At 37.7% G+C, this 19,114-nt stretch overlaps 1 protein-coding gene across 1 annotated transcript in view; it reads right to left on the bottom strand.

The window, feature by feature from the left end:
- The window catches only part of LOC107663619 (catenin delta-2-like), an 89,954-nt gene extending 71,082 nt beyond the window's left edge, over positions 1 to 18,872 (bottom strand). The window contains exon 1 of the mRNA XM_016453851.1: positions 18,619 to 18,872. The gene's annotated coding sequence lies outside the window, so the exon portion shown is untranslated. The remainder of the gene's footprint in view (positions 1 to 18,618) is intronic.
- Between the last annotated feature and the right edge of the window lie 242 nt (positions 18,873 to 19,114).

Here is a 19,114-nt window from a genome sequence, read left to right as displayed (position 1 = left end):
GGTTTTAATATTTTTATGTTTTTTATACATTATTTTAAATATATATATTTTTTAAATATTCAAAACTAATGTTACAAATCTATATAGCTTTAATCATTTTATTGCAGTTTAATATATTTTGTAGCTCAAACTGATTTCAGTTAGTTACCAAGACAACATTTCTAATTTTTGTTTAAGTCTTTCATCTGAATATTTTTGAGTGCTATGCATTTATATGCTTATTAGAGTGCCACGCTGTTAGCTTAGCAACATGCTAATATCAAACTCCACTGGAATCAATTTTAACTCCCATGCGGAGTGCTATTTGTGTGACAAATGGAGTCACTGCCTTTGAAAAGTGTTCCAAATCAGTCATTTATAAGCTGTCATTGCATTTAAGATACCTTAAACGGTAGCTGCCTTTGTAGAGAGTAGGAAGTGAGGCTAGGTTTTGGAACAGAGCTTGAATTCGAGTGACAGATTATTGAAAAAGAAAAAATGTTGGGCAAGAACACTCTCTTTTGTTTCAAAGCTAAATCTTCATTATTTTTTAGTATTAGATAGTCTAAACTTTATAGAGTCTTTATTCAGCAACAATGTTCTTTATCTGTAAATGGAAGCAGTGAACGAGCCTTATAAAAATGATCATCTCCCACCCTCTCTCTTATCAGGGGTCTCAGATGAAGCAACATGCTACATGACAGCAGATCGAATGAGGTTCATGGGCCGCAGCTACTGATTGCATCTAACAAGCTGCTTGATGCCTCATTATGAATGCAGACTGACAACATACATCCATCAGCCCTCCCACCCAAATAACTCCAACCATGTTCAGGAAAAGCCAGAGAGAACGGAGACCATTTATTTAAAACACACTCGTCAATCTCGTAATTTCAGTTTTAATGGGGTAGCCTATATATGAGAGTGGGAAAAATAAGGAAAACTTTTTTAAGGATGATTCCAAAAAGACAAGGATGCCAAGACAATCAAGACTGATTAGTTAAACAAAGATAAACTTCATAAACTAATGTGGTTTTATAGCATGACAGGCACAAAAAAAGAGAGACTAAAAAGAGAAAGTCACACATGGAGAGATAGAAATGGGGAAAATGAGACTGAGAAACAGGGAGAGGGGCTGGAAAATTGACAGAAGCTGCAGACAGACCCGTCGTCACCCTGGCTAAAATAAGGTTGCCAGGTTGTAACTGTCTCTGTGCCTCTGTCTCATCAGCGCTTGGCACTTTTACTGGCAAACAAGCCTCTGTTGCTCCAGCCTGAACCCGAGAACAGTTTGGCAGGCCAGTGAATAGGAACTGATTGAGCCTTGGAGTTGTTATCCATCCTCTGTCTGATGGTCTAACCTGGCTGGAAAAAGCTAGAAAACGCTAGAACATGGGCCGCGGGCCTATGTGAAAGACAAGGCTTCTGGTATATGTCTTCTTGAGTTAAGTAAAATTGGTTTATTGTCATTTCTCTCCTGCGAGGCAAGGGGGGGAAAACAAAAACAAAATAACATATATTCTCAATATGACAGGTCAATATGATGCTCTGCCTACCTTTATTATTGACACTCCACCAGGACAATGACTCAACACCCACCTGTGACATTACATATCCATCAAGAAGACGCTTTACAAAGCTACAACTATATCATGGTGTAAGCTCTGGTAGAGTCAACATTAACATTTCCAACCTGGGGTGTCAAGCAATCCAATCATGCAACTGACTTTATCAAAGATACAAAGACATTTTGGAGAAGCCACTTTGAATGTACACTATCAAAAAATAAATAAATAAAAATAAAAAGGTTCTTTTTGCATTTTACTTCTGTAATGCAAAGCATTTCTTATGTAAAGCATTCCTGAAACATGAACATAAATAAATAAGAAAAATAAATAAATGAATGAATAAATAAATAAACTTAAAATGTGTTTTTCCAAACCATTATACTTAGGTAATGTTCATTCATCTTAGTGAATGAATGAATGAATTCATTAATTAATTAATTAATGAACATAAAGGTTATTTTTCCAAACCATTTTACTTATGCAATGTTATGCACTTCGTAAGGATGGAGGGAGGAAGGAAGGAAGGAAGGAAGGAAGGAAGGCAGAAAGAAAGACAGAAAGAAAGAAAAACAAGCAAATGAACAAACCATATCTATCTATCTATCTATCTATCTATCTATCTATCTACCGGAACATGAAGGTTAATTTTTCCAACTCGTTTTACTGCTGAATGTTATGTAGCCTACTTCTCAGTGACACAGGATATTAAATCAATCAATCAATCAATCAATCAATCAATCAATCAATCAACCAACCAAATAATCCCTGCAAAGAGCTTTTATAATAAAATAGTATGCACTGATTAAATACACAATAAGAATCAACCAGAATCTATTTTGATTCCATGTTGACTTCCATGTAGTATATTAATGATGATTCTTGTTTACTTTCATGTAGTACAATAAATTCAATGCTCAAGAGACATGAAAAGCATCCCAAAAATCAATGGACAGCTCCATGCTTCTCTCAGAACATCCATACTGACCATGGTAACCCAAAGGAGTGGGCTGAAAGTGTCAGGGGGAAATCTGCAGCTTTTTTTCTCTCTCATTCTCTTCCTCCTACTCTCCTCTCCCAGTCATTTCCCTGCATATTGCACATGTCGTAGCGTTGGTTCAGGGCAGGAAGTCTGGCAGCCACACTGCCCTCCTTCCCACGCGGCTTGTGAGTTCCGTCCCCGTGTTAATGCTGCAGGAAGCCAGCCAAGCGCCCGCATGCAACAAATAAACAAACCAGAACAATACAAACAGCGAGAGCTAGAAAGAGTCACACATCACCCTGTGAAGAGCTACAATTACCCAAAGGTGACAAACTAGGGGCAAAATGATTCCTTTGTCAACACTCTTTACCAAAGCAGTCTGGTCACATAAAATGCTGTTTACCACTGTATTTTTTGCAAGGCATCATTAGCCGAGGGCATCTGACATGTAATTGCTATTCCTCCGAGCCGGCTGCCCGAGCTCATTGGTGAGGTCTGATATTTCAGTCTTCCAGCTTAGATAAGAAAGCGGCCTATGAGCTAAACTGGGCAGTAGAGCAGGACACTTTGAGAAAAACACAGAATAGTCCCACTCCAAAATGTTCAATTTCACATTATAATGATGCTGAACATTAAAGGGGTCATATGATGCAATTTCAAATTTTCCTTTCTCTTTGGAGTGTTACAAGCTGTTACTGGAGCTGATCCGTGCTGGTCGCTGAGGAAATACATCAACTTCGTGCTGTGGATCCCCGGATCGGCTTTCACCGTGGACGAAGCGGTTCCTCACTGTAGCCCGCCGGCCTCCGCTCACTCTAGCCCGCCGTGCGGCTGTTCTGTTCTGACTCACAGACTGTAAGTACGTTTTTTATATATAAAGAATTTGCCACTGATGATTCAAACGCGAGTTTTGAGCAGTGTAGAGTAGCGCTTGTTGTTTGTCATTTCTCCAATCACAAATGCAGACATAGTTTTATGTTTATGTGGCGCGATGCAACGCAATGCGTAAAAAGACAGTAGAAGTCATTATAATCCGTAATTATGTCCCCACTGGATGCAACAAATGCCTCGTTTATAATGTTTTTTTTAATGTTTTTGTCTCGTTGCTCCATCACAGTATGGTAAGGGGCATAACATTTCCGTCACACGCTTGAGGTATTCAGCCAATCACAACGCACTGGATAGCTGGCCAATCAGAGCACACCTCGCTTTTCAGACCGATGAGCTTTGTAAAAATCGATGCGTTTCACACAGGCGGGGCATAGAGGAGAAACAATAATGTACAGTATGTGGAAAATAATTTTTACGTTTTTTTAACCTTAAACCGCATAAACACATTTCATTACACCAAATACACCAAATAATGTTCTTTTTAGCAACATCATATGACCCCTTTAAATTAAATGTATATAAATAAATGAATTAAAAAAATGTAAAGGAAATGTACTAGTTTGGGGTCAGTAAGATTTTTTGTTGCATGAAATAATATTACTTTTATTTAGCAAGAATGTATTCAATTGATAAAGTAATTTCTGAAACATCATGTGACACTAAAGACGACAGAAAAGGTTTTTGATTTTTGATTGACCAATTGACCAATTTGATTTTTTGATTAGAACTGTTTGTCCTCAGAATGTGTATTAATCAACTTTCTACAATGGTTTACTTGTTTTCATAAAATTTTGTTCATAGCAGCAGAATGTCTTGCAGGTCAAGGGGGTTGAATAATTTCAAATGATCAAAATACTTTGAATAATAAATTAATTATATATATAGATATATATACACATACATATATGTTATTAAGATAAGTATCGCTTTTTATTTCTCCTCTTGCCTATTACTTGTTTCGCTTCTGATATATATATATATATATATATATACACACATATATATATATATATATATATATACATATAAATATATATATACACACACATACACATACACACACACATACATACAGTCAGAAATATATATCTACTGTTTGATGTAACTCCAGCCAAGGTGATGTCCCTCTGCTCTGCACTGTTTGATAACTTTTAGTTTTCTGGGCCAATTGAGCAACGTGTCAACAATCTTTGCACTCAAGGAGTTTGGCAGCTGGTTGGACAACTCCAGGTCCGCACTTGAGCCTCCAAATCAAAACAGCTTCAATGCACACCGTGCAAACAGTCACGCTAGGCTACGCTTGCGCCGTTGGAGGGAAACATCTCCATAAAAGAGTGGCACCGGGAGGATGCTTTCTTTCTCCCACCCGTCTCCTCCTCCTGAGCTGCACGAGGCAGTTGTCGGGCAGGAGAGACGAGAGTTTCTCTCTCATCCATACCCATGGTCCCTGCCCATGTGCGCCAGCACATCACATTATTTTGTCTGCACAACTCAGCCTGTCTCCACTAAAACCATCATTGGCATGCCGCTGTCACAATAAACCCACCCTAGCTGTTTCTCCACAACACTCACCCGCTTTTGCTTTTCCTTTTCCTTTTCCTTTTCCTCATCTAATCCCCCACAGCACACTCACCCGAACTCTCCAATATTCACTCCCTCCGGCTCATCCTCCTCTGTTCTATTTCCATTCGCTCATTCATTCAAGCCTTGAAGCAACAAGCAAACCCTGGTTCATTTTCAAGCTGTGGTTCTTAGCTGGTGTAGCTTCAGGACCCAGATCTTACATTTTATCCAACACTTTACCAAATCTGTTTATCGTACAAAATTGAATTTCAATAGTTTAATGCTCTCGGCAGTCAATAAATGTGCACAAAGCACATTGTGGCAACACACAAACCATATTTATCCACATTGCAAGTGAATCTATATTAATTTAGCCTGGGTCAGATTTCATTTTGCCATGCATTATTTTGTTCAACCTGCCCTTGTTAGCATCTGCCTAATATGGCATGTGACCCTGTCAGAATAGATTTGCAAATGATTTTTGGGTAGCAGTCCATAGGTTGAGAACTAGGACAAAAACATTTTTTCTTAAGTTAATGTAATTTTCGGTGTACCCCCTAGCATCCACTTGTGGTCCACAATAGGAAAGAATGCTTACAAATAATAATAATATTAATAATAATAATAAAATAAATCACCAAAAATACATGAAATGTATTTATTAAATTACATATAAAAATACAGATAAATCAAATCACACGCTCAACAAATTGTATTTTTAGCGCTGTCAAAGTTGATGTCTTAACTAAAAATATTTATTAAATGTTTTACAATTTTTAAATACACTTTGAATGATATTATCTGGGAAAAGAGCTACGAATTAACTTGAATATTTCTGACAGTTCTCTAATAGTGGGCAAAAAAAGGGCACAGTCAACAAGATTTTCCAGAAAACATGTAAAATATCTTAGAAAGGAGGATCATATTTGGGGTTCCATGCCATCAAGAGATTGAAAACCCCTGGTTTAGAGTATCCTGAAATATTCATGATTTGTTTTTCATCCCAGTGCAGAGTATTGTATTCTTTTAGTCATTCTCCTGTCCAATAGATTCATGCATAACAGGCCACTATGAAAAAACTGAAAAATAATCTATAGAGCTATTAATGTTGCATCTCTGAAAAAAAAACAAAAACTGTCCGATGGCCAATATTATTTCTCTTTGCGCTGCGGTCATAATGCCATAAGCGCACCGATGTTCCATTTCAGCCTTGTAATGTGTAGAATAAACACAATAACCTTCTTATCAGCAATTGGGTTGGCTTGTACATTGGTTTATTTTTACATGCATTGAAATGCATATTCCCTTCGTTGCTGTGAGATGACGAGTCTGAAATACAGCAGTGCATTTCAAGCCTGAAGAATGGATCTTACGTCCCAGTACACAAGACATGACCTTACAGAACAGGTGCAGGTGTACGATAAACAAAGCACTTCATTGTAATGCAAACAGAGGGTGATTGCATGCATTTGCATAGAGTTCTCCATCATAACATACAGTATCTATGAGGATTGCAGTATATATGCTTGATTCACACACTCAGAGATCTGCAGTGCTGATCCAGAGTGTGAAATCCGAAACATGCAAATCTCCAAACATGAAATATTTCCTTATCTAACACAAAACCAAATTAGCTTGGCAGTTATATCGATGCATGAGAACATATTTTCCAAGGATAAGCATTATTCATATGACCTTTTGAAGTATGCAGACCAATTATGCAACAACTTCAGTGATTAGAATATGCTGGATGTCATAACAGTTGTATGTGAAAGTGTTGTTGTTCTACACAGGGTTTCCACAACTGCCCAGTGAATTTCCATTTTCAGGCTCCAGGCAGAAAATGTTCACTATTGCTTAGTTTTAAGTTTATAAGCAGTATATTAGTTGTACTACAGACAAACCGTTTTTGTTTTTTTAGCAATATTTTCTATTGTTAAATGGGCCCCAAACACACTATTTGACCATATGGTGCTCCATATCGTACACCAGCAACACACCCTCATAATCAGGGGTTTTCTCAGTATATCTTTTTTTTTGTCTTTTCAGCTCATTGGACACTCATACTCCAGATTTACAGAAACAAACAAACAGAAATCATCAAATATGTCATCATAAATCCAGATACTGTATATTTATGTACCATGCACTGTTATCACTATCAATCATGCTTTGCCATGTGGGACACAGTTAATAAAAGCACCCTCTTATGTAATGCAACAGGACATAATTTTCTTTGTAAAACGCTACTCAAAAACACCATATAAATCATAATAGTTTCAGTTCACTAATAAAATGTAATACATATCAGAGATGTAACCATGTACCTAAATATATTCAGTCGTTCCTCTTCGCTGCGCCGGACAGCGTCTTATTGCATGGGTCTATTTGAAAACTACAAATATACTGCAGTTCAAACATTTGAAATAAAAAAATTATCTCTTTCTAGTCATACTTACTAAAACCTCGCCTGTATTTCCAGACAAGTAAGACTGTAAAACCATTATGCACTTGGAAGATACTATAGTGTGCATCTGGAGAGTTTAATCTCTTATGAATTTACCTTATTAATTGTCCATGTGGCCATTGAAAAAAAAAATTGATTGAAGATTGATCAAGCTTAACCGAAACAAATTCACAAGGGAGTTTCAAAAAAAAAAAAAAAAAGCATTATGATTTTAATATTATTTTTCTATTTAATAAAGCTCTCAGTAATGCACATTTAAGAGAGAGGCATTTTGATCCAAATCTTCCATTTTTATGCACAAGGAGCGATCACAATAAAATATAATACCTGATTAAAATTGAGAAATAATTTAGTCATTCAAATTCTGTGAGACATGGAAAAAGTTTGTCAAATGTTACAATTCAGCTTCAAGTTCAGCAGATATGAGTGTCTTATGTGACTGATGGCTCCAATTTACCTCCACCTAATGTCAGCCATTAAATTCGGAGTAATACATATAATTCAGTTCTCTACAGAAAAGGGCTTTGGATCCTGTGGAGAAGTGTGACAGACAATAAATTGTCAGGTTTTCTGTAAAGAGTTGCTCTGTCTCCTGTCATTTGAAATCAAGGACTGAAATTAGAGCTTCTTTATTAATTCTGGCAATTAATAGCAGAGAATGGCCTACATTTAAGCTCACTAGGAAAAACTGGGATATGAATCTGTGCAGTTGTTTCTACCAAATGTCTTGGATGTGACTCCTGTTACTATTTGTCTTGTTATTTTGTACATAATGATGAAATGGTCTAAAAGATGACAAGAAATATGAATAAAGATCTATGCCATACATACAAAAATCAACAAAATACCCACATGGTTAGCATGGAAAATTAATTAAAAGCAAATACTACTACTACTACTACACTACTACTACTAATAATAATAATAATAGTGGTAATACACTACAATTTAAAGCTTTTGAACAAAGCCTCTTATGCTCACCAAGTCTTTATTTTACAGCAAAAAAAATGTAAAATTAAAGGGGTCATATGTTGCTGCTAAAAAGAACATTATTTTGTGTATTTGGTGTAATGAAATGTGTTTATGCGGTTTAAGGTTCAAAAAACTAATTTTCCACATACTGTACATTATTGTTTCTCCTTTATGCCCCACCTTTCTGCAACGCGTCGATTTTACAAAGCTCATCGTTCTAAAAAAGCGAGGTGTGCTGTGATTGGCCAGCTATCCATTGCGTTGTGATTGGCCGAATACCTCAAGCGTGTGACGGAAATGTTACGCCCCTCACTATACTGTGATGATGCCCTGTCAGGCCGCTTTAGTCTTTGCAACTTTACAGATCTTCTTTATGCACCAAGAGCTTGTAACACTCCAAAGAGAAAGGAACAATTTTAATCGCATCATATGACCCCTTTAAATAAAAAATTTAAATTTAAAAATAATGGTTTTCTATATATTTTAGAAGGTAATGTTTTCCTGTGATGGCAAAGCTGAATTTTCAGCAACCATTACTCCAGTCTTCATTGTCACATGATCCTTCAGAAATCATTCTAATATGCTGATTTGGTGCTAAAAACATTTCTTATCACAGCGGAAAACAGTTATGCTGCTTAATATTTTTATAAACTGTTCAGGATTCTTTGCTGAATAGAAAGTTCAAAAGAACAGCATTTATTTGAAATAGAAGAGGTTTGTAACATTATAAATATCTTTACTGTCACTTTTGATCAATTTAATGCATCCTTGATGAATAAAAGTAATTATTTTTTCACAATATAAAACTGGCTTGAAGACACATCCCACATATCAAAAGCCCCAAAAACATACCTGAGTCCATATGAGGTTCTAATTTAAGTAGCCCTGCTGACCTGTTTGTGCCATTCACGCAGCGGTAGGCTGGCTGAACTGGGCCATGATTATGAGACTGTGTGATTGAGACTAGCCAGGAAGGATCATGTCTTGAGTGGCACCAAAGGAAGGGCGATCTCTGTAGCAGGTGGGCATGAGGACACCCTGCTGCAATCTGCCTGTGGCTGTAGTAATTGGTCTAATCACTGTTCCATCTCATTTTCAATGCACATGGACTAAAATAAAGTTAGGAAATTAGCACAGCTAGAACATCATCTCATTCTCAATATGATCCAAGCTTTGCGAGAGAAGTTGGGGTAGGAAGTTATTTTACTAGCATAGCGTAAACCATAAGTGCCATTTCAGCAATAGTTGTGCCATTCATCACTGCAAGATTGTGTCTAATCTGTTTGTTACAGACAACTGTCACAAACTCATGCTGAGAATATAAAGGAGGCTCTTGTTGCACTCCGCAATAAGCCATTCTTGATAATAACGGGTGACTCTCATCAGCAATGCAATCATAAGCGGTGGTAATTAGCAGCTGCGAGAGACAGCAAATCTTAAATTAAATCCCCTGATTACCACATTGATTATTTCATTTCGTTGGTGCATGATGGCATAAGAAAATTCAAGTGAGTGTTGAAAGTAGAAGAAATGCCACAACAGAATGGAGACCAAACAGTTCTGCTTTATACTCAAAAGGCTTCAGAGGTTACAGTGCTGTCAATCTGTAATGTGAATTATAACAAAAGAGAGATTTTTCAATATATGGGCATCACTAAATAATATAAACTATAGGATAGGTTATATATGAATTATACTGTATATAAATAAATGACCTCACTAGTCACTACTAGTTAGACAAATTGTTGAATAATCAACCATCCTGACTTGAGAAATCAGTTAATTTCTCACTTCTTTTTCTTTTCAGCTCCAATTCCAATTCAATAGACAGATTTTAAGGAAGGTACCAAATTACTAAAAGGCAGCAACATAGGTAAGTGAAAGCTGAAAAGTCACTGGCAAGAAGGCATGGATTTCCAAGGAAAACCAACAAGCACTGAGATTGAGGATGGGTTGAGAACGTCATTGATGTGGGAGGCCATCAAGGCTCCATAGTCAGCAGCGAATTTAGAGAGAATAATCTGTTTTTCCTCACCCTTGACAAATGGGGATAAGGCTCAATATTATCTCCAAGGTCAACCTGATCCTGGCACTGAAAAGAAGTGCCCAACCGGAGGAGCCTGACTCACCACTATATCCCTTTCTTCTCCTTATCACTGTCTGAACACACTTGTTTAAACAAAAGCGAGACAAAACAAGCCCACATTCACTCTCTCTCACGCTCTCTTTACCACATCAGTGCCGCGACACAGATAACTTCAGTTATAACCAGCAGCAACACATTTTGACAACAATAACAATATCTTTTATGCATTCTCTTCTGTGCAAAGGTTAGATTATTCCGCTATTAGAGAATTTAAAAGGGCATTGTTGGAGTTTTATGAAAACGCACAATTAAAGGTCAAAGGTCAAAGCAATTTTCTTTACTGAAATTGAAAGAATTACTAATGAAAAGTAGCAAAAGCCTCAATTAATACATAATGATAAATATACAAGAACAAGCACAACCTTACAAGCACAAAAGACAGCATACAACAGGATTAATTTCCGCAACATTTCCTGTTATTACGATCTCCATGGAACACTGACCAATGTGCCCCGTCAGCGGATATGAAGGTCCAGGGTAACCATTCAACCTTCAACGCCCTGCTTGTCCAATCCTTACCGTCACAAATTCCTCCCCAGTGATCCATTACAAGGCTGGGGAGCAGGACCAGTCACTGTGATGTATTTAAACTCTACTGCACGGTCATGGACCATTCATGGTCCCAATTCAACAAAATAGTTCTTCCCTGCATGCATCTGAGACAGTACAGTATGGCCCGGTGGCTTCCAGACTTTTCTCTGAATTTATTTTCTAAGGATTGATTGTGGTGATACTTTGTGTGTGAGACTGAGGTAATCATCAATACGAGCCAGGTTGGGAAACAACCAATAGATCCCGCAAAATCCAATCGATGATATTTACACAGCAATTCATTGTCAAGTTTGCCAGCACATGGATGTATAAGCTAGCTGAAAATTATTTTCATGACTGGTGAAATTGTATTGACATTCCACCGGTGTTTATATAGAACTAGACCTTCATTCTCTCCGCCAAAAACTCTTGCGTCTCCTTTCATCACAATGGTTAGTCCCACTTCCCTCTAAATCCAGCCATCACAACTCCCAGTGGAGTCAAGCCAGGAAGCCTGCCTCACTGGTTGAATGGATGTCATGGTAACCACACTGCTAATGGTTGCTACGGTTTCCAGCTGACTGCTTTGCTGAGGGGCTTCAAGTGATGCCCCAGTGACCAGCTTTACACCTTTGGCAGTCACTCATGAGAGACACACTCCCCCTCTGGCATATCTCACACCCCTCATGCTCTGGTGAGAATCTAAAGCTCAAAGTCACCCAAGTCATTATTCACAGATGACCTTCTCCTCTGTTGAAACTCTTGAGATGACGTACAAAAGCCATACATACCACAAATGTATGCTCCCTCCTGAATAAGTGGTGCCTTGTTGTTTCTTTACAATGAGGCACAAAGTCGCTCTCCAACACCTTCACCCTCTCTGCTCCTCTCTGGTGGAATGAGCTGTCAACCTCCACCTGAACTGCTGGAACCATCAACACTTTCATGAAGCAGCTGAGCACTTAACCACTCCACAATCCTATACCAATGCAAAAGGAGGAAAAAAATAATCTGTCTCTTCTCTGTATTTCTCATCTGTTCCATCTTGTTTCCTAATCCAGCTTTCTAATAAATGTGGCATTGAATACTGCGAATACAGTTGGCTCTGTGATTAATTGCTTATGCTCCTCTATTGTAAGTTATTTTGGATGAAAGCATCTGCTAATTGCATACATGTAAATATAATTTTAGTTATAAAATTAATTAATTTAATAACCAAACTTTTGTGTTAATACCGGTTGTTAGAACGATATGAGTATGATTAAATAATGACAGAATTTTAATTTTGGGGTGAACGGTCTTTTTAAGAACTTTGTTGTAGAGTATAGATGTTAACTAAGGCTACGGTTACACTAATACGTTTTTTATTTTAAAACACATAACTTTTGCTACGGTTACGCCTGTCATTTACACTACCCCAGCGTTTTCAACCCTTGAAAATGGAGACTCTAAAAAATGCTGCAGATCCCGTTTTATTTTGAAAACTCTGGGGTTGCGTTTCAGTGTAAAAGGACGAAAACAGAGACTTTCGAAAATGATGGCATGGCTGCCCACATTCACTCTGCATATCCTTGACGACCGTGTAAACAATAACACCATGCTCATTGTTGTACCTGCATGAATGGTCATGTGACATGCGTTTTCGGTTGTGTAGTGTGGATGGAGATCGTTTCTGAAATGCAGTGAAAACGCCAGTGTAGACAAGGATCGTTTTCATTTTAAAACCCCGTTTTAAAACGAAAACGCACTAGTGTAAATAATAATGTCTTAACCATGGGGTAAAGTGTTTGGAACAGTCATTATGTTTGCAAGAAATTACATACCCTGCTTTTAATATAGTTGGAATGTAGTTAAATAAATATTTTGCATTTAACAACACTGACACATGCATAATATCACTGTTTTTTAGGTCAATACTATGCAATTTTTCGAAAGTTATTCGACCCTAGATGTTACTGAAGTGACACTAACTGGAAAAAAGAACAGTGCCCACAATGTTCCATTCCAAACAAGAACAATTTTGTAACATGTAACTATTAACTATAAAGCCAGTCTCATTTGTTTCCACTGAATGTTGGCCACATAACTGGTGGCCCTTCTATCAAGTAGCACTTTAGTATTTGGATAGGGATGACACAAGGGGATCAGAAGGGAAGGAAAAGGCAAACACTCCGAAAATGGTTTCATCCTTGATAATTACATGCAGTGAAGCGTGACTCTGCAGCCAGCACCCCAGAGAAGGTTGGGGTAATCAGTCAGTCACTGCACCCTCTACTGGAGAAAAAGGGTCTGAGGTCATCTTTTCTGCTACTAAACCTGCAGGTGCCCAACGCCTTTGTAATGACTCACGAACTGATAAAAATGAGAGATATCATATAGAGGTCAAATTTATAGATATATGCACATATATAGTTTGTATAATACATTATAAAAAATTATATTACATATGATTATATTGTATTAAAATATGTTAGTCTGATCTCATGTCTCATTCCCTAAAGGACAAAATTAAAAGGGGCACATCTTACCCCACTCTCCCCTTATTATGTCATACTTCACAATTTTTGTGACAAAGCTTCACACATCAGCATAATAGCATACCATGTGACGCTACCTCAATCCCATAATTTAAAAACAAAAGTGCGTAAAATTACTGTAAGAGTGATGGAGACCTTGCTTTGTCATATTCATCTCCTATCCTTTCTAGACATCTTTTTCAATGAGCAGAACCCATCTGTCAATCAAAGATGTCGCTGGGTGGAGTCCAACCATGCATTTGATTTACTTTTCTACACAGCTAAAAATACAGGTCTAAAAATAGCAGGCTTGGTGTTGAACGCTTTCTGCTCAAGGTGTGCAAAGCAGCTGAGGTGCAACGCACTGACAGGATGCGGGCATATTCAGGAACTTGATATGACATGGCATTTGGCGGGTTTTAGCTGTGAAGGAAGAGAATCCACGCCGTACAATTAACCCCCTCTTCTCCCTAGCGAGTGTTTACTGTTTGATTCTTAGACCCTTTCTAAAAAGAAAAAAGAAAAATCAATACGGTGAGAGACACACTCACACATACACACACACACACAGACTCCACTGACTCAGCAAATGAGGATCAGTCGGTCAGAGAATTATTTCCCTCCACAGTATGAAAACAAGACTATATAAAGCAACCATTCTATCATGTGTGGAAAAGAAAACACCAGGAATGTGGAGTTAAACAAGCAGAAAAGCTATATGTTAACCTCAGCAAAGCATCCTGATACTTTTTATTAAAAATGCCAGATTCAAAAGGATTATGGGATATACTGTTTCCACACATCTCCAACATCTTTTTATGCACCTCCAATTTTATATAAAAAAAAAAAAAACAATCAGAAAGGCTAGTGATCATGTCATCCAACTTACATGACCTTGATTTGGAAAACAGAATAAACTGTCCTGTTTATCTATTTACAACTCCCTGACAAATTCACACTTATCCACCTTGTATGAAATAACGCCTTTAGGAACAAGATGACCATATATTCACATTTTTCTTGTGACAGTACCGTACTTGACAACTGTGTCTGCAGTTATTTTGTGTCTTAGCGATATTTGAGGCAGAACTGTGGGAGATCTGAAATATGAGATTGCAAATAAGTTGGCACATGTAAGGAAAAATGTCTCATATGTAGGATTCTCCCAGGAAGATAATGGAACATCTAACAACCACTAAAAGCACCAAGTGAGACTGTGAATGAGTGTGATATTGCTTTTACACAGCAGTTCAATAAACAACAAGTTAAAATTGAGTAACTTACATTTTAGACACAATATTGCTTGGTCCATTTTTGAAAAAGTTAATAGTTCAAAAGAAAGCCACGGCAGCATCAACCACATCTCAGAGGAACACACAGCAGTTATGTTTCATCCCTGAATGAATCAGCGTTTTGAACTAATTGGTTGGGTGAATGATTCAATAACTCACTTATATGGTGTGTTCAAAATCGCATATTGCAACATTTGTACTACATTTGAATTCGAACTTTGTGACCCTTAAAAAATCTGTTCTATATAGTATGAATATGGTAGTATGAATGAAATTCGGATGTACTACAGCCGCCATATGGTCATGTGACCTGCAGCGTCAGTTGCTTGGCTTCATTGCCATTTACAAATCCTCTCTCCTGACCTCAAAAGTAAAGTATCCATCAAATGCGCATTTCAGAATCTCACCAGTAGTAGTAAGTCATCTTTACCTAGTTTTTCACCTACTGTTTTTCGAATACTACAGGTGCATCTCAATAAATTAGAATGTCGTGGAAAAGTTCATTTATTTCAGTAATTCAACTCAAATTGTGAAACTCGTGTATTAAATAAATTCAATGCACACAGACTGAAGTAGTTTAAGTCTTTGGTTCTTTTAATTGTGATGATTTTGGCTCACATTTAACAAAAACCCACCAATTCACTATCTCAGCAAATTAGAATATGGTGACATGCCAATCAGCTAATCAACTCAAAACACCTGCAAAGGTTTCCTGAGCCTTCAAAATGGTCTCTCAGTTTGGTTCACTAGGCTACACAATCATGGGGAAGACTGCTGATCTGACAGTTACAAGAGACCAAAAAATGCAGATGAGCTGAAGGCCACTGTCAAAGAAACCTGGGCTTCCATACCACCTCAGCAGTGCCACAAACTGATCACCTCCATGCCACGCCGAATTGAGGCAGTAATTAAAGCAAAAGGAGCCCCTACCAAGTATTGAGTACATGTACAGTAAATGAACATACTTTCCAGAAGGCCAACAATTCACTAAAAATGTTTTTTTTATTGGTCTTATGAAGTATTCTAATTTGTTGAGATAGTGAATTGGTGGGTTTTTGTTAAATGTGAGCCAAAATCATCACAATTAAAAGAACCAAAGACTTAAACTACTTCAGTCTGTGTGCATTGAATTTATTTAATACACGAGTTTCACAATTTGAGTTGAATTACTGAAATTAACTTTTCCATGACATTCTAATTTATTGAGATGCACCTGTATGTATACTCTTTTGGCGTACTGTTTTTTGCATACCATATAGTATGCAAAATATAGTATAATATCGATTTTAGATGTAACTTTAAAGTTGCTTGTTTCATTGCTGACTGAATCAGAGCTTTGAAGAAATCTGTTCAGTGAATGATTTTTGACTCATTCATAAAGACGGTCACTGTCGCCACCAACTGGTGTGACAATGAAACCTGCAGAAAGAGTCATTAAAAATCCCCACCACATTTTGCCATGGCGACAAATTATGGGTACATTATATTCACATTTTCTGAAATAACACCATTTAGGCAGACACGGTTAAACTAATGGAATATGATACAACAACCAAAATCATTTTGATAATAAAAAGAAAAGCTACTTAATTTTAATGAATTCAAGCTACACATTTCCTGTATCCGCTAATGCATTCTCTGGAAATCAAACCTGTTTCCTTACACAGATGAACAATGAACAGCTGATAACGTAAAAATCGCATAAAATGAGACCTGACTTCATCATCATCTTATTAAGATCCTTGGTTGCCCGTATAATTATGTACTATGTTGAACCTGTCCCTTCTGGAGTCAATGACCTCACTGATTCAAGCTTAATGAGTCAACAAAAGTGACAGGATTTTTTAAGCTTGCCATTGCCCACCAGTAAATTATGTTCGTTAGCTCTATATAAATATCATGCAAATGCTGACCCGTTTTAACCTGTACCTGTCATGTGTAAATGAGGGGGAAAAATCTGAGCAAATAAAGCCATGTGTCTCCAAATTAAATCTGAACCACCACTCATTGTAACCCAAGATACATCCCATGGTTAACAACAGAGCCTACCCCTCACCTTGTGATCAATGAAATAAATAATTCATATCACGGAACAGCAAATATGATGACAGCTTCTTAAACGCCAGGCTTTCTAGGTGCTTAATTAGTCTTTGGAGAGCTTGACATCTAAACTAATTAGTAACCTGCACAGCAAAACCTATGACGGATCAGAATACTGACATACAGTTACCCACCAACAAGCCACTACAATCCATTCAGTGGATTGATTGATATTTATATTGCGAGCTTCTCATCTTCATTCAACATCGTTCATGCCTGATGACCTGGCCACAAGTTGATTTTCCTTGAACAACAGGGGCCTGAAAGCCAGGCATGAAACACGTCTGTTAAAATAGTGCATATCTGTGAAAAGCACTTCACACGTTCTCCCTGTTTCATCACTAAACACATGGTGCTTTTCAAGCGTGCTGCCACTGCACAGAAGACAACCGAGAGATGGCAGACGAGAAGAATTAATAATGATCCAGCCAAATCTTCTGGCCCAGTAAGAGCAAACAAAACTGAAGCTCTTCGTTATCTCTCTGTCCGTGCATGCTTTCAAACAAACAACAAGGAGATAACTGAGATGTTTTGATAAACAGGATCTCAGTGCTTTAGACATCCTTCATCCCATTAACATGCTGCAAGCAGTGTGCATTTCATGTGAAACCATGAAATTTTCAGGGGCCATTCTGTAGATAACATTACACGCCTTTGATCCAGCTTTGTCCTCGTCATCTACAGCACATTCAACGGGCTTATTTACAGATGCGATCAGGCACTCTGTGGAAAGATCTGCCAGTCAGCTCTCCAGATCAATACAGCATTCCCTCCTAAATGGACAAGCTTCGTCACCTCCTTTCCAGCACTGTAAAATATTTACACCCAAAATGCCAATTAATGCCTTTGTAAACAACAATAGTCTTGACATATGAGCACACTGAGAGCATAACATCACTTCAAAAAGGTTTTAAACAGCAGTTGAACATGAAGACAAGACTTTTAATTAGTGTGAGGAACTTTAAACCTCCACCCCGGGTCTAGTGCTGCATCCAAACCAACTTATAGCTTCACATCTCTTATATATTCTGTATAAGTAGCACATAATGAAAAAGTAATAGTTGTAGATATCTTGAAATTCTATATTCAGTCCGACAACGCTGGAAGTGGACCAAACTGAGCTCAAATGGTTTTTTTTTTTAAATGTCTGTTCAGCAGTAACTCTGGATTAAAGTATTTCAAATAGCCATACCAACCTAATGCAGTTCTCAAGGTGAAAAGCAAAAACCTTTGCAATTGATGTGCAGGTGTACCTGCCATGTCATTGAAGAGCTTTGTTCAGGTGTTTAAGAGAGAGAGAACAAATCACATCCTTCTTTATTCCCAAATTCACTACACCTTCCACTCACCAACCTTCCATTTCAAATTTGGGTCAGTCTCTTTAAAAGAGCTGCGATGCCAAATTCTATTGTTAAACTGAACACAGATGCATTCGCTCTTTTTGTCTTTATTCATGACATTGAGGCAGGTTTGTTGGAATTGAATTCAGTGCTACTTTCCTCCATCTTAGCCAAAATAACAAGCATCTTTAAAAGACAGAACTGAGCTAACCTGAAACAGCGCGTTACCCCGCAAACAAACACTGAGTGCGATGGAATGACATTGTACACTCACCAAACGATGTTCAGGGAACAAACGCTCTCCTCTCCCCGCTTTAAATCCGAAATTCAGCTGGATAAGAATCCTACGTTCATGCCCTGCGGAGGTTATTTAAGGAAATGAACTGTTTTCTGGATGTTGACTCAGTGACGGACAAGCATCGGCTGCTGAAAGAGCGAATCGCTGCGGAGGCAGAGCGCGCGGTGATGCTGCCTTTTCGGTAGCACAAGTTACCATCCCAGCCTTCATCCACACGCACACATCCACACGCGCAGGTGTCGCGCTGAATTCATCCATAGAGCACCATCTTCTGGCAGTATACTGTATGAACATGTTTTACACACCTGTTCTTTATTAAGCATTTAATTATTTTAACTGATACCCTTCTTTTGTAACATTTAATTATTCACATAATGAAGCGTATTTGAATTGATTTATTGTTAATTCAGACCTACCTTGACTGTAGAAATGTTTTATGGTTTTTTGACATTGTTTATAAATCGTTAGATGT

The sequence above is a fragment of the Sinocyclocheilus anshuiensis genome, unplaced genomic scaffold, assembly GCF_001515605.1.
Source record: "Sinocyclocheilus anshuiensis isolate Anshui unplaced genomic scaffold, SAMN03320099.WGS_v1.1 scaffold928, whole genome shotgun sequence".
Lineage (NCBI taxonomy): Eukaryota > Metazoa > Chordata > Actinopteri > Cypriniformes > Cyprinidae > Sinocyclocheilus > Sinocyclocheilus anshuiensis.
This window is presented reverse-complemented; position numbering and strand designations above follow the sequence as displayed.